At 43.4% G+C, this 26386-nt stretch overlaps 1 non-coding gene across 1 annotated transcript; it reads right to left on the reverse strand.

The window, feature by feature from the left end:
• Positions 1-17818: 17818 nt before the first annotated feature.
• Positions 17819-17925, reverse strand: LOC125541847. Its single transcript, XR_007297692.1, has one exon. It is a non-coding gene; the product is annotated as a small nucleolar RNA R71 (small nucleolar RNA).
• Between the last annotated feature and the right edge of the window lie 8461 nt (positions 17926-26386).

Genomic DNA, 26386 nt, shown 5'->3' on the forward strand with positions numbered 1-26386 from the left:
TTAAGGACCAGGAGAAGACATCTTTTATTACTCCATTTGGAGCCTTCTGCTATGTGTCTATGCCTTTTGGACTTAAGAGTGCCCAGGCGACTTATCAGCGATGTGTGCAGAACTGTCTTCACAATCAGATTGGGCGCAATGTTCATGCTTATGTGGACGATATAGTGGTGAAGTCCAGAGAGAAGGAGACCTTGATAGATGATCTGAAGGAAACCTTTGATAACCTCCGGGTCTACAAGATAATGCTTAACCCGGCCAAGTGCGTTTTTGGAGTACCGGCGGGCAAGCTTTGGGTTTTTTTGGTTTCTAACAGAGGCATCGAGGCTAACCCAGAGAAAATCAAAGCGATTACATCTTTGGCTAAACCGGCGTGCATCAATGACGTTCAGCAGTTGTCAGGTCATGTTGCAGCTTTAAGCCGGTCCATAAGCCGGTTAGGTGAGAAGGCTATACCGCTGTATCAAATGATGAAGAAGACAGATGATTTTGTCTGGAGTGATGCTGCTAACTCTGCCTTTGAAGATCTGAAAAGACAGCTCGCTGAGCCGCCGGTTCTTGCTGCTCCCATTGATAAGGAGCCATTATTGTTATATGTGGATGCTAACACACGTGTTGTCAGTGTGGCCATTGTCGTAGAGCGCAAAGAGGCCGGCAAGGAATATCCAGTTCAACGGCCAGTTTACTACGTCAGTGAGGTGCTCATTTAGTCCAAGCAGAGATATCCACATTGGTAGAAACTTGTTTATGGGGTGTTCATGGTGAGCCGGAAGCTTAAACATTATTTCCAGGGTCATCCTATCACTATGGTTAGCTCTGCTCCTTTAGGATATATTATTCAAAATAGAGAAGCCACAGGACGAGTTGCCAAGTGGGCCATTGAGCTTGGGCCTCATGGTTTAAAGTATGTGCCATGTACTGCCATCAAATCTCAAGCACTAGTGGACTTCATCAATGATTGGACGGAGCTGCAGATTCCTGAAGAGAAGTCGGACAACACATATTGGACTATTCATTTTGATGGGTCCAGGCAATTAGAGGGCTCGGGGGCTGGAGTTGTTTTAGCTTCCCCTCGAGGTGAAAATTTTTGTTATGTGCTACGGTTGATGTTTCCCTGTACTAACAACGCAGCTGAGTAGGAGGCTTTGCTCCATGGTCTTCGGATGAATAAAAGAGATGATCTTGAGCCGGGTAAGGTGCTTTGGTGACTCGGATTTGGTGGCTCAACAAGTATCAGGCAAGTGGGATTCCAAGGATCCTCTCATGGCGGCTTATCGCCGCGAAGTTGATGCCATTGCTGGATACTTCAAGGGTTACCAAGTGGAACACATTGATCGCAGAAAGAATGAAGCGGCTGATGCTTTAAGCCGGCTGGGGTCTCAGCGTAAGCCGGTGCCACCTAACACTTTCTTAGATGTTCTGCATAGCCCTTCTGTCAAGTTGCCTACAAAGGAAGACTTGGCTGTTCCAGACCAGGAAGCACAATTGGTGGCAGCTCTTCACGTCATCCCGGATTGGACAGTGCCATATTTGGCTTATATGACCCGAGGTGAGTTGCCTGGGGATGAGACCTTGGCTAGACAGATAACCCGACGGTCTAAATCAATGACAATTGCCAACGGTGAATTGCATCATCGCAGTGTCATCGGGGCGTTTCAATGTTGTGTCTCTCCTGAGGAAGGTCAAGAAATTCTTCGTGAGATCCATGAAGGAGATTGTGGCCATCATGTCGGGTCAAAGTCTCTTGTGGCCAAAGCTTTCCGTCATGGTTTTTACTGGCTGACGGCTCACCCTGATGCGGAGGATTTGGTCAGTAGGTGTGATGGTTGTCAGAAATTCACACGACGGGCGCACGTGCCGGCTCAAGAATTGCGGATGATTCCAATTACTTGGTCGTTTGTAGTTTGGGGGCTCGATATGGTTGGACCTTTCAAAAGATCCAAAGATAAAAAGACACACCTTTTGGTGGCAGTTAACAAATTCATGAAGTGGGTGGAGGCAGAGCCGGTTAGTAAGTGTGATGCAGCCACAGCGGTTCAATTCCTGAAAAAGGTGATCTTTCGTTTTGGCTTTCCACATAGCATTATAACTGATAATGGTACTAATCTGTCAAAGGGTGCTATGGAGGAATTTTGTCAACGTGAGCATATCCGGCTTGATGTTTCATCAGTAGCTCACCCCCAATCCAATGGTCAAGCTGAAAGAGCAAATCAGGAAATCTTGAAAGGTCTCAAGCCCCAGCTTATGGTTCCTTTACAACGGACGCCGGTTTGTTGGGTGGAGGATTTACCCTCTGTGATATGGAGCATCAATACTATCCCTAACAGGTCCACGGGTTATATGCCTTCCTTCATGGTTTATGGAGCAGAGGCAGTCCTGCCTAGTGACATCCGTCATGACTCGCCCCGTGTGGCGGCTTATGTTGAAGCTGATAACGAACAAGCCCACCAGGATGCACTTGACCTATTAGATGAAGAGCGTGACTTAGCAATAGCCCGCTCCGCGATTTACCAACAGGACCTGCGCCGTTATCACAGCCGCCGAGTTAAGTCCAGAACCTTTCAGGAAGGTGACTTGGTGCTCCGGGACCAAATTGATGCACACAAATTATCCCCACCTTGGGAAGGACCCTTTGTGGTCAACAGGAACTTGAACAATGGGTCATACTACCTCATCGATGTTCGAGAGCACAAAGACTCACGTAAGTCGGAGGAAGAGACCCGCCGGCCGTGGAATATCGCTCATCTTCGGCCTTATTATACTTGATCCACTCGCTCTCATAATGTACATACTTTGATGTTGTATATATTATGATAAGTAATAAAGCAGGACCTCTGTCCTTTTCATTCTCAATAATCGCATGCCTTTATTATTATACTTTCAAAATGACCAATTAGGGGCTGATTGTGTTCAAATCTAGCTTAACCCTTTGGTCCGGCTCATGATCGTATTCGAATCTAGCCGTTAAACCTTATGATCACTAGGGGGCTTCCTGTTCAAACATAGGTCGTATTCGAACCAAAGAGAACATAGTTGTCGGTACCCTCTTGATCGGCGCAATGCCAAACTCACTAGGGGGCTTCTTGATCGTATTTGAATCATAGCTTAACCCCTTTTGGGTCCAACTTGGATCGTATTCAAATCAGGGTCGTTAAAAACCTCTCAAGGTCATTTTGGGGCTTCCTGTTCAAACATGGGTCGTATTCGAACCAAAGAGAACATAGCTGTCGGTACCCTCTTGATCGGCGCAACGCCAAAGCCACTGGGGGCTACATGATCGTATTCGAATCCTAGCTTAACCCCTTTGGTCTGGTTTACTGATCGTATTCGAATCAGAAGCCTCCAAATTTTTTATTGGTGTTTGACTGACATTGTTTGAAAGACAATCTTTTGTTTTTTTGGTTTTGTTGTCTAAATCTAAGTGTAAGTATGGTTTCAATTTAAACCGGCTTGGTTTTTTATGATGAATCGCCAGTGTATGACAGTCATCATACATATGGAAGTATTAGCTTCTAAATATTGGATTATCACCCTTACTGTTCGGGTCACATAAGCCAGCAGTCCAGATTCAAGATCAGACGAACAGATTCAAACACTACTGATATTGTAAAAGATGTAAGGCATATGTTGACATGACGGATAAAAGTGTTGCACGCAGCACAATATGCATGACGGCATAAGCAGAATATGAAGTTTTAAGCTAGCCTATTACAAGGCGCTTGGAGCCCAAAAGGATAATACTGTTTTTTCTCATAAGTAGGTGATAAACTAAAGCCGGTTCATCAATCCTGGCCGGGTTGTTTGGATGGTTACGACTCATCCCTTGCCAGTCCATCCTCCTCCACCGTTTGGAAATTGGGCTTGGACCAATCAAAGCCGTGAAGAGCGACGAACTCAGCCTCATCATCAATCAGACCAGACGGGTCAATTTCTGGGGCGAAGGTGTGCTGGCGAACCGGCGGGATTAGATCCGTCACTTTATACGAAGGATTCGCCATCTTTTTATTCTCAACATCAAAACCTGGTTGATACTTGGTAAGATTGCTTTCTTTGGCAATAATGGTGGCATGAGGACGAATCTCTTTTACACAAGCAGCAAAGTCTTCCTGGTCGAAGGGACTCCCATCTTCCTTAAAACTAGGATACCCCTTGGCTACATTCGCCAGGTCTAGCTCCGGCACCCAGGCCTTGGAGCGGCTTAAGGCAGTTACGTTTCCGGCTCTCGCGCAGGAGCGCTTGACTTCTTGAAACCCGACAGGTAAGATGGATAGCTTCTTCAAGACATCACTCAATAAATTTGGTCCTTGGTTAGCTGGGGAGACAATGGCAAGAGCCCGTTGAGCTCCAGTATACAGTTGCTCCACAAGGGTGTAAACCGCCTTGAGCTTTATCAAGCTATTTTGACTCAGATTGCTGCTCCGGGGACCTGTGAGGTATTTCCAATAGGTTAAGCAGGCGGCTCACATTATGATGACAAAAATAGACTTAAAGTAAATAATAAGGTGACTCGCCGAAGATTGCAGAGACCATCTGAGACACGGTTCTTTAAACCGGTGAGTTCAGCGGTAACTTCCTTGAGAGCCGCCTCGACTGTTTCAACACGTTGTGTCAGGGCAGTCTTTTCATCGGCCCAAGATTTTTTCTCTACATCAAAACTGGTCTTCAGTTTCTCTGCTTCAGACATGCTCAACTGGAGTTTGGATTCAATCTTCTTTGTTTCAGTCTCCTGAGTCGATAGCCGGGTCTTGGCTTCAGTCAGTTGGGATTCCAATTCTGCGGTTGCAGTCTGTACACAGAATAAGGTTGTTAGTTTCATGGTGGATTATAAAAATAAGTCCCAAGTGCTTTTGCAAGCAATAACACTTGGCACTTGGGGGCTAATGTCTGTCAAAGCAAGCCTATTGTCAAAGGAATTGGATTTTTTTCAGAAGTCCCAAGTGCTTTGCAAGCAAAACCACTTGACACTTGGGGGCTAATGTCTGTCAACACAATTTTTCAGACGAATCGGCTTTTTCTAAAGTCCCAAGTGCTTTGCAAGCAACAACACTTGGCGCTTGGGGGCTAATGCACATTGCATGTTTTCTTTCTAAAGATAAGCCGGGTGTGCTATTAAACAATCCCAGCCGATTCATGAAGGTTATGCAGTCAAGTTATGTTCCTTTATACAATAATTGATAGGACCGGCTTATTCCTACTGATTAAACTGGCCCTTGGGGACTACCAACGCAAGGTTATGCTATCATTTGAATCCGGTGTTACAGTGTATAAGCCGGACTTGGAGGGAGTCTAGGACAGAAGCTTGTAAATATTTCAAGTCTAGAGATTATTCCAGTTTCTCGTAATCAGAAGACATAGGGGCTGGAAGGATGTATATATAAAACTGGAGTACATACCTCATACTTCTGGTGAAGTTTCTTAACTATTTCAATCTCCAAGTCATGGCTGGAATGCACTTGACTGACATAGCCGGATAATACACCACTAGTACTCAAATGAGCATAGTGGGAGACGTCAAACCTTACTTTCTGTCTTTCCATGACTTCTTGTTTGGCTGAATGTTTTGCTAGTGTTGTTGGATTCCCCGGCTCTGTAAACCCGGTGCCAGTAATTACAACATCATCAACATGAATCTCCGGCGGGTTAGTTGAGCTTGACGCTTCAATACTTGGCGGATCAATAGTGGTTTCGTCAACAGACGGCTCAGACATTTCAGGTTGAGCATTGAGAGGAGGATCTTCTGGTGCTTCAGTTTGTTCTGAGGCAAGAGTCGGCCACGCCGGTTCAACGACTTTCGGGTCTTCAGTCGGTTTGGCCACCTTGGCTTTCTTGGGCTTTGCTTGACCACTAAGAAGAATTTAAAGAATCAGTATAAATGATACAGGCATAGAGGTGCAAAAAAGGATAATTATCTTTACCCGGGGGCGGTCTTAAAAGCCGGCAGCTGAGTTTGGGAGGAATCACCAGAGGAGGAACGAGCAACCTCCTGCAAAAAATGGAATTATGGTTGAGTGATTTATAAAAGTGACTCGTTCATCAGAGTTAAGATGTAAAAGAACCTCATTCTGGCATTTCCGAGGAGTTTTTGGTAAGCCGGAGGGTAACTCCTCATCTCCAGTGGTCCGGGTCTGATGGCATCTCTCATGTTGCTGCTTTTTCAAAAGAAAATGAGGATCTAAATAAGCCAAGGGGTGTGAAAACCTTACTTTCTGGGTTACCCACCGAGGTTTCTGCTTTAGCAAAGGTTCTGAGTCGGAGGAAATAATAGTTACCTCTTCTTCTACTGCCTGGCTGGCCCCCGTGTCATCCTGGTAATAGTCAGTGTCAATAAGGTTGTTAAAAAGCAGGCTAAGAGAATCAAGGGCTACCTCCGACTCAGAGACGTCATCCAACTTGAACATGTCAGAAGCAGTTGGTTTCTTATTAGATTTTCTGGCTGTCTTCTTGGCGGCTATTGCGGTGGCTCTAGCTTTTTTGGCAGCCTCATGATCATATTTGGCCTTCCAAAAGACAGATTTAGCCTGTAGGGAAATAACAGGTTGAAACTCATGCAAATACTTAACTGCTGAAGAAAAAGGAGTCAAGGGGATGTACCTCTGGCGCCGGGTTAAGTTTGCAGAAAGGATTCAATCCTACTTTTTTGCAGTCTTCATATTTGCTGTTGACGAGGGTGGTTGACATTTCAACAATGGCTTCTTCAGTCAGGCGTAGGGAGCTGTAGTGTAATGGATCGTCTGCTCCTCCGGTGTAGTTATACATCAAATCAGATTGGTGGCTCAGAGGGATGATCCGCCATGCAATCCAACAGCGGATCAAGTCAACTCCAGTTAAGTCATTTCCTAGCAAGGCTTGAACCCTTTTAATAGTTGGAATGAGTTTCTTACGTTCGGAGGCAGAAAGCTTATCAGGGAGTGAATACTTAGCATCAAGATGCTCAGCGCGATAACCCGGCATTGGTTTTTCATCAGCTGGCGACATGTCTTTACAATAGAACCAAGTTTGGTTCTAGTCCTTGGGATGGCTTGGCAAGACTACTAAAGGAAAGACAACATCTCGTCTGCGCTGAATCGAAATCCCACCAAGTTCCAAGCTGGGGCCGTTGGTGTATTCATTCTAGCCATTCAAATAGAAATACTCTCTGAAGAGTTCAACAGTAGGTTCTTCTTGAAGATAAACCTCGCAGAGAACTTGAAAATTACAGATGTTTGATATGGAATTTGGTCCAATGTCTTGCGGATGAAGCTTGAAAAAATGCAGGACCTCTCTGAAGAATTTTGAGTCGGGCGGTGAAAACCCCCGGTTCATATGATTAGTAAAGACGATGATTTCACCATCTTTTGGCCGAGGCTTTTCTTCGGCCGGGTCAGGGGCGCGCTAGGATATGACGCTCTTCTCTGGTAAATACCCAACGGTGACAAAATCCTTCAGAGTGTCCTCAGTGACTGTGGAAGGGACCCAGTTGCAAACTGTCGTCGTCTTTGGCGGCATGGCGAAAATACAAGCTAGAAAGAAAATAATTTGCTGGTTCAAGTTAATTGGTGGAATTACAGGTTAATGATTGCAATATAGATGTGTAATGGCGGCTTAAATAAGGGCTAATGGTATATGAAGGAAAAAATAAGCCGACATGGTAAGCCGCCATGACTAAGGATATTCAAAGGTTGCCAGCAACAAAAAATTGGTTAAGTACTGAAGTAAACAAGTTTCACAGACTGCAGATTTTACTTTGGATCAACGGCTGTTCAGAAAAGAAAAATAAATCTAGACCTAAAAGTCAGTACAGATGAGTTCATGAGCTTGTACAAGATTTTTCTTCCAAGAAAGGGGATCTACTGATACTGAAAGTGGAACTAAAACAACTACCGCATCAGTTTAATACCGTTCTCAGATCAAAGAGGCTTGTGGTATAGCCTGGAGGGTGAACTACGATGAACTCCGACGAACTACGAAGAACACGAAGAAGCTCGCAAACCCTAGTGTGGATCTAAGGTACGAAAATAAAGCAGAAACTTACAGCTGCAGATATGATGTGGAGGGTCGCCGCCGTTATCTGGATCGACTCAGGTTGATGCAGCGGCCGAGGTTGCGGAAGACGAAGTGCTCTGCGGCGGCGATGGAGCTCGAGTGGCAGAGGGGTTGCGAGAGAAGGAAGAAGAAGAAAAATGTGAGATGATTTTCGGATCCTATTTATAAGGAAAGGGGCGATAGGTAGGCGCGAAAGACGAGGAGGCCAAAATGATGATTATCCAGCTAATTGGACGCCTCATTTTCGGAAGGCATTTAAGATAAAGATCCGTTAAGGTGACGTCGTGGCGGGTTTCCAAAATTTCTGGAGATGGCGTCATGGCGGGTTACAAGGCTTTCACAACAGTGGTAGATGGATTTTTTCTAAGTGTTGAAGATTGAAATGAACAAAGTTCAAATCAACCTGGGGCCTAATGTTGGGGATATGACTACCAGATAAGACCCGCCCAGGAGGGGTCGGGTTAACCACAATGGCGGTTTGCCTAAATGAAGCCCAAGAGTATACAAGATGACGGTTCATAGTTAGGCTTATAATACGCCCAAGCCCAGAGGCGGCTTCAGGCCCGTAAGTTTAAACCGCCATGTATGAATAGACTTGTAATGTAAGGCATGTAAGATACGTCACCGAGCCGAACACGTTGTATGAGCCGGCCGGGACTCTGTAGGCCGCAGGGCGTCAACCCGTGTATATAAAGGGACGACCCGACGGCGGCTTAGGACAAGAAACAACAGATCGAGAGCCAGGTTAAGCGTATTCGCTCCTTGGTCATCGAAACCTAGCAATACCATATCAACTGGACTAGGCCTTTACCTTCACCGCAAGGGGCCGAACCAATATAAACCTCTCGTGTCCTTTGTCCCGTTTAACCTCTTTAAGCTTCCTAGTTGCGATGGCTCCACGATTAAGTCCTTTCACTAGGACATCTGCCGTGACAATTCCACGACAAGATCAGTGGCTCTTTTCATGCTGGGGTCAACATCTGCCATGTACTAAATGTCTTGGTCAGTCTCTGAAGAACCCCCCTGAACTCGCCACTTCCGCCATGACCAGGGAAACCACGCTCCGCACCTTCAGCCGAAATGCGCCCATGCGACATATGAACCATGTCACACATAGGTTTTTAAGCACCAACACCGATGGTGCATGCACACCGTCACCTTGTTCTTTGCACTGGTGGCCAAGATGGCCACAAACAGCACACCAATCTGGCAAACATTTGTATTCTAAGACAAAGATTTCCCACTTCCCACCCCTCTTTAGTGATACATCGTTCTTTAAAGGTTTATAAACATTGATTTTCACTGTAACTTGAAGAAATTTTCCTCAAAATCTTGGAACTTGGGTTCAGCCTAAACAAAGTCACCCATCTTGGCCGCCAACGATTTAAGCAGTGGGAAATAACCGTCACGCAAGTCATCTATCTGGACAAAGATCTCAAGAGTCTCAAGTTTAAGTGGCAAAGATTTTATGAATCCGTCGTAGGGTTCAAGGATAATCGTGTTGCCCCGAAAGGTTCCGGTCCTTCTTCCATTATTCTTTCCCAAATACATAGAAAATTGCATTATGTACAATCCTCCAATGGATTGATCTGCATCTGTTGAGCGAGATCCCACACCACATGCATATTTTTAAAGAATCATATCTCTACCTAATAATAAAGCAGCGATTGTTTCTGGTCGTACATGGTGTCTTTTTACAGAAAACCCCTGCCTTTTTTGATAATTAACCTGCGGTCTAGATTTAAGTCAAAACAAACCATTTTCTTGTAGTTTACATAAAACCCTTAGATTTTACGCTAATTAGCATGCGGTCCAGATTTAAGTCACAATGAATCATTTTTTACAGTTTTACATAAACGGCCCTGATATCTATGGTAATCACCCCGCGGTCTATTACATATATATAGGACTCCTCTTCTGTACTCCTGGGAGTATGTACTCTCATCCTCAATATACCTCATATACGCATTAATTATACCTCTTTATTATTCTTAATATACTTCATTAAATATTCTAAGATACCCAATACGAGTTTTGTTGAAACAATATCATCTGTGACGTACTTTTTGTAATATACCCTTTTCACGTACAAACACATCAGTATATACGTAAACATTTAAAAATATATACACTCACATGAATTTTTTTATGAAACTCATTTTGGGGTATCTAACAATTACTAATGAAGTATATTAAAAATCATAAAAAGGTATAAGAGATTCATTGCCACCATTCAAGGCCGTTCAACGCCACCACCCCAGGCCGTTCATTGCCAGCAGCACCCTGGATCCCACCCCTCGCCCTAGGAGTTTCAGTTATTGAGTGAGTTTCAGTCCAACTTGAGCTCCCTGAGATGATCATATAATTAACTTCAAAATTCCTACATGGTCCATGTATTTTTACAGCAAGTCCATGTGGTACTACATGCGAAGTACTACCAATTTCCGGGAAAAATGCTTGCTTTACAAAGGATTTCTCCTCGCAAAATGCTCCAGATCACCTGTTCTTCTCTGACCCGGAGACGAGCCTGAATAGAGAAGAGATGGTCAGGTTGCCACATCGCGCAGGTTCGCAGGCTTCTTGGGCTTGCACGCCTGGTCTAATGGATGTGATGCAAACGAAGCATACACACAACGGCAGCAACAAGCTGGTTGGAGACATCTGAGATCTGGTGATGAGTTGCGTCTTGCATGGATGATATACCAATATAAATAGCAGGGAAATGAAGGACTTTGATTGATCGTTGATTGTTCAGCAGCAGATGGAACTTTCAAAAGAGAAAATGGTCCACTAGAACGAAACAGATGCAGCCAAGGGAGTGCGATGCCATGTGACTGGGTGGACTAAACCTTGACAATGTGAAAAAAGGGAATTCCTTGCTTTTTCGAAACTTAGTTGTTTTACGTGGAATCTGCCTTACGTAAGTCTTCCTATAAATTTTTTTCTTTTCTTTTTTCTACAACATATCAGTCAATTCCATTCACCCATCGACGGGCTGTCTTTGTTTGATTTTTTTAAAATTTGCAGGTTCCTCTAGAATCTTTATTGGTCTACAAAGTTAAAGCATGTGAATTGTAAGGCTAGAAATTTGGAACAGCGACAATGGCAAGCTAGTTGGGCACATAGGAACAGTAGGAGATAGATATGGTGATTGAATTTCGGGGAGGATGTACATTGGAATGGTAGGAGATAAGGTGATTGAATTGTGTGGACAATGTATGCAATGACATACACTGGAGGACGGAAGGCAAGTAGAGTCTGACGGAATTGACTGGTTGAGAAATGTTTTTTCAGAAGAAAAAACAATAGTTCAGTGGAACCCAAGGGACAAGTCTGTAATGAACAGTACAATCTATGTGTTAAAACATAACAGATCAGTTCATTGTCAGTATAGGCTCTGAAACTGCTCAGTACAAGTTGGGGAACATTTTTGGAATCATGTATATATAGCGGTTGCTTCCAAATTAATTTGTCGTTGCTAGTACATTTTTGGTAGCAAATGCTTCCAACTGAATTGCCATTACTACTATCTACGATGTTGTTGCCATGTTTTGTTTTCCTTTGAATTTACTATGTAACCACTGCTCATGGTAACATCAAAAAACAAATTTTATATGCCTGGCATGTTTGATCTGATTTGACTCCATGACCATAGTGCAAAAAAAACTGCAGTATCTTGCTAGCTTGCAGCTGTAATTTTGATTGCACAACAGTTTAATTGCATCGCCATCTCCCGGTGGGGCTCTGCTGCCGGAGCACCCTGGCTGTTCACAGCCACCACTCCAGGCCGTTCAATGCCACCACCCCTGGCCGTTCATTGCCAGCTGTACCTTGGATCCCACCCCTCACCCTAGTTGTTTCAGTTATCGAGTGAGTTTCAGTCCAACTTGAGCTCCTTGAGATGATCATATAATTAACTTCAAAATTATTACATGGTCCATGTATTTTACAGCAAGTCCATGTAGTACTACATGGGAAGTACAAAAATAACTTCTAGTGAGAGTTCATTTAAATCTACAGGGTCTAGTCCCATATATCTTTTAACCAGGTTCATGGTGAAGCCCAGGGTGCTCGTCGGCGATCACAAGAAGCAGGCCATCGAGAAGGAGCTGGGCGACATGGTGCAGCAGTGTGGCCAGTTCAACCACCTAGCTAATAGATCATGATTTTCTCTCTTTTGCCTATGTCTCTTAGTGTGTTACCCCTTCCTCTTTTCATATAGCATATTATGAACATCAGATGCTTTAAAAAATGTGTCATGCAAGTTCAAGTATAGCTGCTGTAGGAGTTCAAAAATCTGAACAGTTTAAGCTCAACCCAATTTCAAGAACTGTTTCCTTTATAAATTGTTTGAGGTTTGTGATTTTGGCTCATGGCAGGAGCTCGTTGACAATGAAGGATGTGAAGCTTCACCACCATTCACAACTCCAGTATGGTCCAGTTCGTCATGAGGATCGGGAGCTTCAACTTTTTTAGTTCATCTTTCATATGCTTTTTAGTACATTTACTTCCTCGTCGTAAGTCCAATTTCCCTTTTATGTTTCCAGCTTCCTATAGAACAAACGTGTGCTTGTGGTTAAGCATGAGAAATGAGCATCTGTACTGTCTCTTGGTTTATCAATTTGTAGAGCAAAACATGTACCATAGTCAAATTCTCAAAAAAGGCTCTTCTTTGCATCTTTCAGTGCTCACTTAGGTTGGCATCAAATTATTTGATTCTTCCGATGCTGTAAAACTAGAATTTTGGGTATATCTTTTGGTGCATATTTCTGTCTGTATAAAACTTATATGTTACATTTTCTTGAGGGTGCATATTTCTGTCTGTATAAAACTTATAAGTTACATTTTCTTGAGAAAAATGGATGCAGCATTCACAACCATTTTGGATAACTAAGTAGAATGAGTAGTAAGTACCGAGAGCAAGTATTCTACAAATGTACATACTATGATTTTATTAATGGATAAGGACATGAAATCATATCTTACTTCAAGTTTGAGCACACGACTATTTTGTATCTTTACTGTTTCTAATAGCAAGTTCTGCAATTGATCCATCCAGATGTAAGAAGGAAATCGGTCCAATAGGCGCATCTAAAGTGACATGTCGTGCACCGCCCACTCGTCCTCAAGCTGCTCGTCGTGTCGTGCCGGCTTGCCATCAACCACAGTTGTGGCTCAACCCCCACGGTGCTTCCACGACCACCACATGCAGCCTCCCTCTATTGTTGCCCTCACCATGCTCTCCTACATATTGGCGGCCTCGATGAGCTGACTAATTGGTTGCCGCTCCTGCGTGCTGCAGTACGCCGCCGAGCTGGTCACCATTTATATTTTTGTTTTAAGTTCATTTGTGTTCTTGTTGTCAGGTCGCTTGCAAATTTGTTATCGTTGTTAGTTCATGTGTGTTCTTGTTGTTAGGTCATGTGCAAGTTTGTTATCAGTTCATGTGTATTGTGTTTCTTTTGTCGCTTCATTAATACATATCCACCTACAGCCCGTTCACTGATGTAAGCCACGTAAATTCGAAAAGAAATGGATAAAACAATGGTGGTGGTGAAAATAATACAGCCCATTCAATGATGTAAGCCACACAAGTTCGAAAGGATTCACATCAGTACAAACTCTAGAGGGCATGTATATTATTTGCCCCGCGGAAATTCAAAATGGTAAAAGTTCAAGATGTAAAATGAGAGAAGTCCAGACCATCGTTGAAGTTGGAAAAAAAGAGACACACAAAACATTTTCTTTGTTTTAAGAAATGTCATCCAGTTCAACGATATAAACCAGGCAAGTTCACGGACGATGATACCACTATTTTGATCAATGAATAAAGGAGGAGATATTTGTCAAAAAAAGGGTATGTTGCTACTCTTTTGAAAGAAAAAAAAAGGAATTCTCGTGAAAACACGCTCAGTACAAAACCATACGCACATCAGTGCAAGTACTCGTTTTTTGAAACATTTCCAAATTACTCTATGAAAAATACATCAGTACAAACACACACACATATCAGTACAAGTATTCTGTTTTTTATAGGAAAACAGTACGACGTGTCTCACCGTATTCGAAATTACTCATCAACGATTGCGAATTTGAGAAAACGTTCAACATGACTAAGTTTCGCATTTTCGATAGCTATCCAACGGTATATTATTTGCTTCATTTCGACAAACTTAAAAAAACGTTTTCAAAACCAATTTTAACCGTATTTAAATTCGTATTTAAATCGTAAGGAATTAGAAAAAACTTTCTATACGCAAAAGTTGCGCATTTTCCATAGCTTTCCAACGCCGTATCATTTACGTCAATCTGACAAACAGTTTGCAAAAAACTGTGAAAAACATTTCGCCCAGAATTTCACCGTTTTTCAAATTACTTTTAAATCATATAGAATTTGAAAAAAATAGTAGATATATGGAAGATGCAGATTTTCACAAGCTTTCCAACACCATCTCATTTGCTCAATTCCGACAAACTGTTAAGTCCAAAATACGATTCACGTTTTCGGTTTTGAAAAAAATGGTTTTTTCAAAACTGCTCTTAAATCATAATTTTTTTGCAAAAACAAATTATAAGATTGTAATATGGATGTCAAGAACTTTCCAACGATATATTACACGCCCCGTTCGACAAAAAAAATGCAAAAAATTTGAACTAAACAAGACAATTTTTTACAGCAACAGAAAGTATCAGTTCAACCGCTCGAATTTCATCAGTTCAACTGCTTGAACTCATCAGTTCAAGTAGGGTAACAGAATAATATTCTGTTACGCGTAATAGAATAGCCAGATATATACACGCTAAACTAAGCATGAGTGTAGAATAGCTTATTCTACACCCCAGTAACGATACTTACAAAATGTAGTAAGGCAATATATAAAATATAGTAATTTTCTAAAAATATAGTAAATTGCAAACTTGGATAGTAAAAAAAATATTTTACGAATTACGATATTTTATACACCGTTTTACTAGATTTTGTATAGAGCGTTACTAAGGGGTGTAGAATGAGTTATTCTATATTCACGCTTAGAATAGCGTTACCCTATATATGAATTTTCAACCGTAACTCTGATTTTAACATGTTATATATGAATTTTGATTAAAAAATGTAGAATTTGAATATGATGTTATCTAACATGTTTAAATATTTTTTAAATGCTATTTATTATACAATGTTAATCAATCTCGCATGATCCGTCTTTATTTCATACCAACGCGGATCCATATTGCAACATGTAAAATTGAAGGTTGGGCCATGGACAAGGGTGCAGCAAGTTATAGGACACAAGGGGCCTAGGAAAGCGATCGTGAGGCCCAATCATATTCAAATTTTCTGGTGGGGACTACTAACAGATTTGGAGACTACTAATTTGGGGGAGTAAAATAAGAAACTTTATCCATATTCATATTTGTTAATGTTTTTCTATTTTGTCGTTATGTCTTGAGTATCAGGGTCGCATGTGGTGGTCATCTCTCTTCTTATCTCTCGATGGCCTCTTAGACAATGAGAAGTGTAGTTATGCGACCGGACTATGTTGCCCTAACGACTCACTCGACAAGGTGCTGATGTATTTGCCTATACTGGATGACACATTCTTTTAGACACCCAGGATCAATTCCGCCGTCTGCTGCCATGGACGTTGATAAGCACATTTCATATACATAATTTTGGCATAGAAATATACCATTTGTTGAGTTTTGACCATCAATTCTTGCTATAAAATATTTAATATTTGAATGATATTCATGAAAGAGCATGTTGACTAGTGAATTGTTTGTTTTGCAGAAAAGTGCGCAAAGGCACTATAAACTTCAAGATTCGGTCGGACTGCCAAACGCGACGAGACTTGGGGCTTGAACGAGAGAACGAGGGACCCGAGCGAGAAGAAAAGGAGTAACCGAGGGGCAGAAGAATGATAGAAGGATCTTCTTGTGAAGAAGGAAGAAGAGATGAAGGGCCAATTAGCAAAGTGGCAGATGAGAGGAGGGGATCAAAATCCCTAGCAGCCTCCATTCCCAAACCGGGCCTGGATACACACATCTCTCCCTCACCCCTTCTTCTCCACCTCCGGCCGCCGCCATGGCCAGGCCGGCGTGGTGGTGCGCCCCTCACCACCGCGCCTCCATCTTCACCGCGACACCACCATGCTGGTCCTCCTCCTTCTTCTCCTCAACCTCCTGTTGTTGCCTCCTCTTCTCCAAGCCCCTCTACTTCTTCTCCATCACGAAAATGATGCCCCTCTCTTGCTGCGCCCTGCTGCTTCTTCTCATGCTGCTGCTACTCTCTATCCCCACGTCCCTGCTGTTGCATCTTCTCCTTCTCCTTACCTCGCTGCTGCTCCTCCTCTCACCCTGCTGCTCTATTTCTTCTCTGAACCTCGCTTGCTGCTACTTCCCCTACCTCGTTGCTGCTCTGCTTCCTTACCTCCGTTGTTGTTGCTTCTCTTCTGAACCACAAACTGCTGCTGCTCCTCTGAACCCCTACTGCTACTGCTCCTAATCTTCTCTCCAACCTCCTGTTGTCTCTCTCTTTCTCTCTCTCCCTCTCTCTCTGAAATATCAATGCAATTGAGATGTTTGAAACCTTGTAAGGTTCAGACTTTGTAAAATATAGAATTGAGATGTGTATGGCGTGTATTGTTTACATGACTAGTGCTCAAATTGCTATGTGTTTAGTTTTGTACTTTTAAATATAGTGCATCTTTTTATGTGTTCTTACTAGTTAATGTCCAGTTGATCAGAGAATGTTATGTCAGTGTGATTTTGCTCTGTGAATTAGTATTCTGCCATCCTATATGTGTATTCATGCATGTGTGTTCGTCCCTGTACTAGTTAATTTCTAGTCCTAGTATTGTTATCCTGACTTTTTATTTCCTGTTAGTAGTCCCTTTAGTAGAGCTCAATCATCTATAGTAAGTTCCCCTTTGTCCTGCTGATTTGTTGTGTGCCTTATTAAAATACAAAAATACCAGATCGACAGTGAGTGTATTCTAAACCTCCCTTTGCTATTTTGCATTGTCTTTGTGGATTATCTTCGGGAACAATCTTAAATAGTTTAGGGTTTTTTTGCTATTTTTATCACTCAAAATTGTATTACCTAGCTTTAGCCGAATATAGTTGTCGTCGCCTAGTCCCTGAGGAGAACACGACACTCGCAGTTTGGGTGCAAAACCCCACTGTATTTACATCTGATCATTTTGGCGCCGTTGCCGGGGACTAGCGTCAAGCGATGGTGTGAAGCTATAGACTAGGCTTAGTATATTTTTGTTTAAATTTCCAGTCAATTTATTTATGTGCTTCTTTTACCTTTTTTTTACTTTTTGTTGCTTCGGCTTATTAGGATACTAACTTTCTGACTAGTGTTTACTGTTTCTGAGTGTGCATAGGAAATCTGAACTAATTGCAGGTTGTTCTATAGTTACACTCGGTTAAGATGGCATTGCTTCGTGATCTTTGGATGCCCAAAAGTCAATGCTATATCACAGGACCGGTTTAGCCAACTATTGAGGCAGAGAACTTCGAGCTGAAACCTAGTCTTATTGTTTTGGTTCAACAACGTCAGTTTGGAGGACTGCCTACTGAGGATCCCTATGAGCACTTACACCGAGTCATGGAGTATTCAGGTACAGTCAAGTACCATGGAGTTCCTCAAGATGCTATCAAGTGCATGTTGTTCACATGCTCTCTCCGAGGTGATGCTCGTGCTTGGTATCGATCCTTGCCATCAAGATCATTTGGTTGGAATGAGATATCACGAGCTTTCTTGGATAAATATTTCCCACTACACAAGTAGTCCACAATTCAAGATGAGATCTTCAGCTTCGTTCAGCGTGAAGGCGAGAGCTTGTATGATGCTTGGGAGAGATACAAGGCCTTATTCAGGAGATGTTCTAATCATGGGCTCGAGAGGTAGTTAGAGCTACATATATTCTATGGAGGATTGACTTCAGACACTCGAGCTTACGTCGATATGGCAGCGGGTGGAGCTATTAAAAACAAGACACTTGATGATGCTTTTCTGCTGATTGAGAACATAGCCTTCCACCAACTTCAGTGGTACAATAAGAAGCCCACCTATGATTCATTGCCTTGCTTGCAACAAATCACTTCACCTCAGCAAGAATGTCTTACACAAAAGCCAGAACCAGCTTCTCTGTGTGACAAGATTGAGCTTTCATGGATTATCTTTGATGATGATGACACCATCTTAGTTGATACACACACTTCAGATCATATGGATACTAGTGTTGGAGATTCAGTTTTGCATTGTGATGATTCTTCCATGGACGAGCCTGAGCTGCAGGTAGTTGCTTTTGATATTGAGGAGTCACCTTCGGTTGATATAGATCATGTGCTGCCTGAACCATACATGGAGAAGTTCACCTTTTATGATGTTAGCCACATTGATTCTTCAACGCTTGAACCTGAGATGGAAATCTTCATTGTTGATTATGATGAGGTCACTTCAGATGTCAAGGAGCAAAGCTCTACTATTTCACTTGTCAATATGAGCCCGGTGAAAGTTTCCACTACCATGCCTTCCATGGTATCTTCAGTTGAGGTAGTCATAAAACTTCTCCAAGGCCATCTCAGGTATTATCTCAGCTTTCTGGATAAGTTATGCCATATCGCTGATATTGCCTATGCACCATGTGACTTGTTGTTGATACATGTTCCTGATTTGCTCAATAGATATACTTATATGATAGGGTACTCTATCGATGACTTAGAGGGCATTCTCTCTGTCACTTATATTGGCTAGGTTGTTGAGTGTTCTTTCAGGTTGATGCTTGTGCACCATTTACTGCGAGTTGACCGAGTTCGAGATGACATTCCCTGGGATCCTGGTGGATTCATGGCATGGTGATGAGGAGAAGCAATGGGCACACGCGAAGAAGAGTGGAGCTGGAGCAGGCATGGGGATAGAGAAGCAAAAGGAGAAGAGCTGCAGTTCAGAGAGTGATTGTGCGAGACCTACATCATATAAGCCCGGTGAGATGTTTCAGGACCCATTCTGAAATAATCATCCATTGATGCTTGCTGAATTAAATTGCTTTTTGGGTTGCTTGAGTCATTTCTTAAATATCGTCCCACTGAATTTTACCTTCGACATATGGTGCTTGATGTGAATATGTGAGTTGATTGTTGAATGCCTTGTAAACTAGTGATCTACACAATGCTTGCTTTATTGAAAGTAGTGGAAGCTATTAGTTTTGAGTGCTCAAATCCCTAGTACACTAGAAAACATCATCATTTTCTGCATTCACTTTGATACACGTAGATCATCAATTGTTAGATGTTGATTTTGTGCCAAGTGGGTTCCCCTTCAGAGCAATCATTCACCACTATGGAGTAGCATACTATGTTCCCTGGAACGGTAGTATGTGAACCAGACCTGGATGAGTGATGATTCTTGTTTCCTTTTTGTATTCATTTGTTAAAAAAGTAATAATGAATAAATAAGTCTGACTACCTACAGTAGCATGTCATGTTCCCTGGATTGGTGACATGTGAAATCGGGTTAGCTTGGGCAGTAATTAATAATAAAAATGTAATTGTCGAACCAGGTGTATACCATGTTCTCGGGATCAGTGGTATGTTCCTTTGGGGAGACAAACAAAAAAACTAATAATTGGTCGAGCCAGGTGTATACCATGTTCTCGGGATCGGTGGTATGTTCTTTTGGTGAGATCGATAAAATATTATCATTACTTCCTTCAAATTCAATAAGTGCTTCAACCATAATGTTATGTTCCGGGTAATAAGTTTTTTTTGGATCATGCTCTCTTTAGGAACCCTTTGGCACAATCAGCATTTGAACTTGTTGATCCACTTTTATCTTTGTAAAGTTTAAAATGATTGAGTTTACTAGTGTCCTATTGCTCTGTATCACTCTTAACCATTGATTTTCACTAGCTAAGTCCAAAGCATGCATTGTTTGGAGATTTACTTCACGGGGACATTCTCTAGTCAGTTCACTTTTCACTATCTTCCCTTTGTCATATTCCTTTGCTTGAGGACAAGCAAAGATTTAAGTGTGGGGAAACTTGATAAGCACATTTCATATACATAATTTTGGCATAGAAATATACCATTTGTTGAGTTATGACCATCAATTCTTGCTATGAAATATTTAACATTTGAATGATATTCATGAAAGAGCATGTTGACTAGTGAATTGTTTGTTTTGCAGAAAAGTGCGGAAAGGCACTATAAACTTCAAGATTCGGTCGGACTGCCAAACGCGACGAGACTTGGGGCTTGAACGAGAGAACGAGGGACCCGAGCGAGAAGAAAAGAAGTAACCGAGGGGCAGAAGAATGATAGAAGGATCTTCTTGTGAAGAAGGAAGAAGAGATGAAGGGCCAATTAGCAAAGTGGCAGATGAGAGGAGGGGATCAAAATCCCTAGCAGCCTCCATTCCCAAACCGGGCCTGGATACACACATCTCTCCCTCACCCCTTCTTCTCCACCTCCGGCCGCCGCCATGGCCAGGCCGGCGTGGTGGTGCGCCCCTCACCACCGCGCCTCCATCTTCACCGCGACACCACCATGCTGCTCCTCCTCCTTCTTCTCCTCAACCTCCTGTTGTTGCCTCCTCTTCTCCAAGCCCCTCTACTTCTTCTCCATCATGAAACTGCTGCCCCTCTCTTGCTGCGCCCTGCTGCTTCTTCTCATGCTGCTGCTACTCTCTATCCCCACGTCCCTGTTGTTGCATCTTCTCCTTCTCCTTACATCGCTGCTGCTCCTCCTCTCACCCTGCTGCTCTATTTCTTCTCTGAACCTCGCTTGCTGCTACTTCCCCTACCTCATTGCTGCTCTGCTTCCTTACCTCCGTTGTTGTTTCTTCTCTTCTGAACCACAAACTGTTGCTGCTCCTCTGAACCCCTACTGCTACTGCTCCTAATCTTCTCTCCAACCTCCTGTTGTCTCTATCTTTCTCTCTCCCTCTCTCTCTCTGAAATATCTGTGCAATTGAGATGTTTGAAACCTTGTAAGGTTCAGACTTCGTAAAATTCAGAATTGAGATGTGTATGGCGTGTATTGTTTACATGACTAGTGATCAAATTGCTATGTGTTTAGTTTCGTACTTTTAAATATAGTGCATCTTTTTATGTGTTCTTACTAGTTAATGTCCAGTTGATCAGAGTGTTATGTCAGTGTGATTTTGCTCTATGAATTAGTATTCTGCCATTCTATATGTGTATTCATGCATGTGTGTTTGTCCCTCTACTAGTAAATTGCTAGTCCTAGTATTGTTATCCTGACTTTTTATCCCCTGTTAGTAGTCCCTTTAGTAGAGCTCAATCATCTATAGTAATGTAACATCCCGGATGTAACTTACCCAATTTGTACTCCAACTCTTGCCGTTTCCGGCGTTAAGTTATTTTATTTTCTCGAGTTCGGGTTTTTTTGTCTCCGTGTGTTGTTATCGTTGTCATGCATCTCATATCATGTCATCATGTGCATTGCATTTGCATACGTGTTCATCTCATGCATTCGAGCTTTTTCCCCGTTGTCCGTTTTGCATTCCGGCGCTTCGTTCTCCTCCGGTGGTCTTTTCTAGCTTTCTTTCGTGTATGGGGATTAAACATTTCCGGATTGGACTGAGATTTGCCAAGCGGCCTTGGTTTACTACCGGTAGACCGCCTGTCAAGTTTTGTATCATTTGGACTTCGTTTGATACTCCAACGGTTAACCGAGGAACCGAGAAGGCCTCGTGTGTGTTGCAGCCCAACACCCCTCCAATTTGGCCCAAAACCCACCTAAACCTGCTCCATCACCTAGAGCGTTCGATCACGATCGCGTGGCCGAAAACCGCACCTTATTTGGACTCTCCTAGCTCCTCCTATGCCTATTTATAGACCCCCTCCTTCAAATTCACGGATTCCCCTCTCTGAAACCCTAAAAAAATCGCCTCCGCGCCGGCCGGACACGTCCGCCCCGACCGGACGCATCTCCACAGCCAACCGCCGCCGACCCCGCGCGCCGCCGCGGCCCGAGAGCCCAAATCCGGCCCCCGCGGCCCAGTCCCTCGCCCCGCCTTCGCCGCCTCCTTCTTCCCCGAGCACCGCCCGCGCCCGGAGCAGCGCCGCCGCGCGCCATTGGCTGCCACCACTCCGGTCGCCGTGGACCTCGTCGCCGGCCCGCCTGCGCCGCCCCGCCGCACTAGACGCCGCCGCGGCCACCTCGACGTCCGCTCGCGCCCGCGCCGACCTGCCGCACCGGATCCGGCGTCCCCCTCGCCGGATCGGAGATCCCACCTCGCCGGCCACCTCGAACACCGGCCGGTCATCCTCGTTATCCGCGCCGCCGCTACTGTGTTTTCCCGTCGGATCCAGATCCAGCTACAGTAAACCCTAGGTTGCCTCCTCTTTTTCCCTAAGTCTGCGATCCATGTGCTCATGTTCATAGCATCGTATCTCCTCATCCGTAGCTCCGATTTTGACGCATAGCATATCAAAATGTTCATCTCAGGGAGTACATCATTTCATTCCATTGCATCATTTTCATTTGAGCTCATCTTGATGCCCGAAATGTTGTTAGAAGAGGGCTACTTGAGATATTTGTCAGATCCGCTACTCCATTTAGATATTTGTCATTTTTGCCATGATTATTGTGTGCATGATATGCCCATGAGCTCTACATATGTTTTGATAAGGGTTTTGTCATCTTTCCAGAGGTGCAACCCATGTAGTTTTGTGATGTGTGTGGTGACTAGCACAAGCTTACGAAGTGAGGCACTTGGTAATTCTGATTTCAGGAACTTAGCAATTCCACTAAGTCCTTGAGCCATTTAGTTCATGCTGCCATATGTTCTTGTTGTTTCCTAGTGATCCTTGCCTCTCTTGAGGACGATCAGTAAGGATGTTTTGTTAATCTTGTAGTGCTCTATCCATCCATGTCTTTTTTTGCAATTATGGAGCACCCTAGCTTGAGTCAATCGAGCTCTACTTTTGCTACTTTGTGAATCTGGGTAGATTGTCAACTTGTTTGCAATTTTGCCGATGATGTTGTAGTTGATCCGTGCATGCTATGCTATTGTTCTTGCCATGTCTAGCTTGCTTTTTGTCTGTTCTTGATAGATGTATGCTTAGCTTTCCATGACTTGCTCCGTAGTGACTGCATCGAGCTCGTAAACATGCCTACTTGATATCTGTTTTCAGCATGTGCCAGTTTTCACTAAGTCTGAAAACTGATTATGCTTTTGCTATGTTCACATGCTTGTTAATATATTTTCTGATCCCTTTTGGCTCAAGGTCACTAAGGGACTTTTGTTAAGCTCTTTGAGTAGCTCCATGACATGCTTTACTTTGCCATGTTCAGGTCCTGTAGCATATAGTTTTGTTGCTCCGAAGAGTGCTACCTGATCTGAAATTCCAGACAAGTGTTAATTTCACTAAGTCTGAAATCTGTTTACCACATGCCTTTTTGCCATACTTGTTTGAACCTATTAATGGATGAATTGGCCGTAGCTTAGTGCTATACTTTTGTTAAGCATCTTGAATGCATCCATGCCATGTATTTTGTTGTCATGTTTGGATGCTGTAGCATGTTCATCTCATTGCATTTAGTTGGCTACTTGCTGTAAATCGCAGACCGGTGTCATATTTGTTTTGCTTGCCATTTCCAAACCGTAACTCCGATTCCGCCGTTCTTTATATCGTTTTCAAGCGATTTCATCTCATCTTTCTAGTGGCACACTTGGATTTCCAATTTGAGGCTAGGATCTTGCATTTCCTGTCAAATCTTGCATATGCATCCCGCATCGCATACCATCCTTGCATCATATTGTTTGATCCTTGCACGTGGTTGATTGTGTCTTTGTTGCTTGTTTGTCTTGTTTGGGTAGAGACGGGAGACGAGTTCGCTAACGAGGAGCCCGTTGAGTTTGCTTTCGAGGATCCAGTCAACTCTGACAACTTTGTAGGCAAGATGATCATACCCTCGAAATCACTACTATCTTTGCTATGCTAGATTGCTCGCTCTTTTGCTATGCCAATGCTACGATGCCTACCACTTGCTTTCAAGCCTCCCTATTTTCCATGTCAAACCTCTAACCCACCATGTCCTAGCAAACTGTTGATTGGCTATGTTACCGTTTTGCTCAGCCCCTCTTATAGCGTTGCTAGTTGCAGGTGAAGATTGGAGGCCGTTCCTTGTTGGAACATTTATTTACTTGTTGGGATATCATTATATTATCTTGTTATCTTAATGCATCTATATACTTGGTAAAGGGTGGAAGGCTCGGCCTCTCGCCTAGTGTTTTGTTCCACTCTTGCCGCCCTAGTTTCCGTCATATCGGCGTTATGTTCCCGGATTTTGCGTTCCTTACGCGGTTGGGTTATAATGGGAACCCCTTGATAAGTTCGCCTTGATTAAAGCTTTTCCAGCAATGCCCAACCTTGGTTTTACCATTTGCCACCTAGCCTCTTTTCCCTTGGGTTTCCGGAGCCCGAGGTCATCTTATTTAAACCCCCCCCGGGCCAGTGCTCCTCTGAGTGTTGGTCCACCCTGTCAGCTGCCGGTGGCCACCAGGGGCAACTCTGGGCTGGCCTACCCACCTAAGACAATCTGAGTGTGCCCTGAGAACGAGATATGTGCAGCTCCTATCGGGATTTGTCGGCACATTCGGGCGGTGTTGCTGGTCTTGTTTTAACCTGTCGAAGTGTCTTGAAGAACCGAGATACCGAGTCTGATCGGAACGTCTTGGGAGGAGGTCTATTCCTTCGTTGACCGTGAGAGCTTGTCATGGGCTAAGTTGGGACTCCCCTGCAGGGATTTGAACTTTCGAAAGCCGTGCCCGCGGTTATGGGCAGATGGGAATTTGTTAATGTCCGGTTGTAGATAACTTGAACCTTAACTTAATTAAAATGAATCAACTGAGTGTGTTACCGTGATGGCCTCTTCTCGGCGGAGTCCGGGAAGTGGACACGGTGTTGGAGTAATGCTTGCGCAGGTTGTTCTCTAGTTTCTCGCTCGCGCTTTGCCTCCTCTTCTCGCTCTCTTTTGCGAACAGGTTAGCCACCATATATGCTAGTCACTTGTTGCAGACCCACTTACTTTTACCTTGCCTTACCTATAAGCTTAAATAGTCTTGATCGCGAGGGTGCGAGATTGCTGAGTCCCTGGGGCTCACAGATTACTATTACACCAGATGCAGGGCCTGATGATTCCGCTCCAGGTGACGCGCTCGAGCTCAAGTGGGAGTTCGACGAGGACTCTCAACGTTATTATGTTTCCTTTCCTGATGATCGGTAGTGGTGCCCAGTTGGGGGTGATCGGGACCATGTCGCATGTTGGGTTATCTTTTATTTTGGCGCCGTAGTCGGGCCATGAGTGTTTGGATGATGTAATGTTATTTATGTACTTGATTGACGTGGCGAGTGTAAGCCAACTATGTTATCCCTTTTTGATTATCTATATTACATGGGATGTTTGTGATGTTTGCCTGACTTGCGACATATCCCTTCAATGCGATTATGCCTCTAATGTCATGCCTCTACACGTGGGAGATAGTCGCATCGGAGGGTGTTACAAGTTGGTATTAGAGCCTTCCCCGACCTTAGGAGCCCCATTGCTTGATCGTTTTTAGCAGCCGAGTTGTGTCTAGAAAAATGTTTTGAGTCATTTAGAATTATATATCGGAGAGTTAGGAATTCTTTTTACTTCCCAGTTCCTCATCGCTCTGGTAAGGCATCCTGACGTAGAGTTTTGACATCTTCTCTTCTCAAATTTCACTAAAAAAAATTTAGGATCACTGCGGGTATCTTGGAATCGTTCCGATGGTTTTATGATGAGAACATTGTCTTGGTGCCTCCTGTCAGGGGTTTTGTGGAAGTGTCCCGGGGAGTTGAGCTCTGAGGTGTTGTCGTCATAATTTTATCGTTGCAGTTCTGGAATACCTGAGTTTAGTACGCCGACATCGAAAATCTCTTTTATGCAGTTCGTTGGTGAGATAACCTCGACGCCACCCAGTACTGGGGCGGGAGTTCGGGAGTATCGCCATAACTTGTATAACGGATGCTTTTCGAAGGTTGAGGTAGATGGTTTCCGAAGTTTTTCGGTTATGTGTTGAAGGATGGGTACAGCTGGATGTAGGATTTGCTAGATTTGGGTGAGATATTATGCTTCCCCTGTATCCCCAACACCTGATTGCATAACCGGAAAGGTTCGGGAGTTTCATAGGTGGGAATTCTAGTAGCTCTAGTTCTTGTTCCACGGATATTGGTTTAGATTAGGATTTCTTACCGATTATTCGTTCTTGATCCGTACCTTATTGATTTATTTCTCTACCTTAATTCTACGTGGCTTCTCAATTTATGGATATGTGACCATTTCAAGAGGAATGCATTCGTTCATT

Source organism: Triticum urartu, chromosome 2 (genome assembly GCF_003073215.2).
Source record: "Triticum urartu cultivar G1812 chromosome 2, Tu2.1, whole genome shotgun sequence".
Classification (NCBI taxonomy): Eukaryota; Viridiplantae; Streptophyta; class Magnoliopsida; order Poales; family Poaceae; genus Triticum; species Triticum urartu.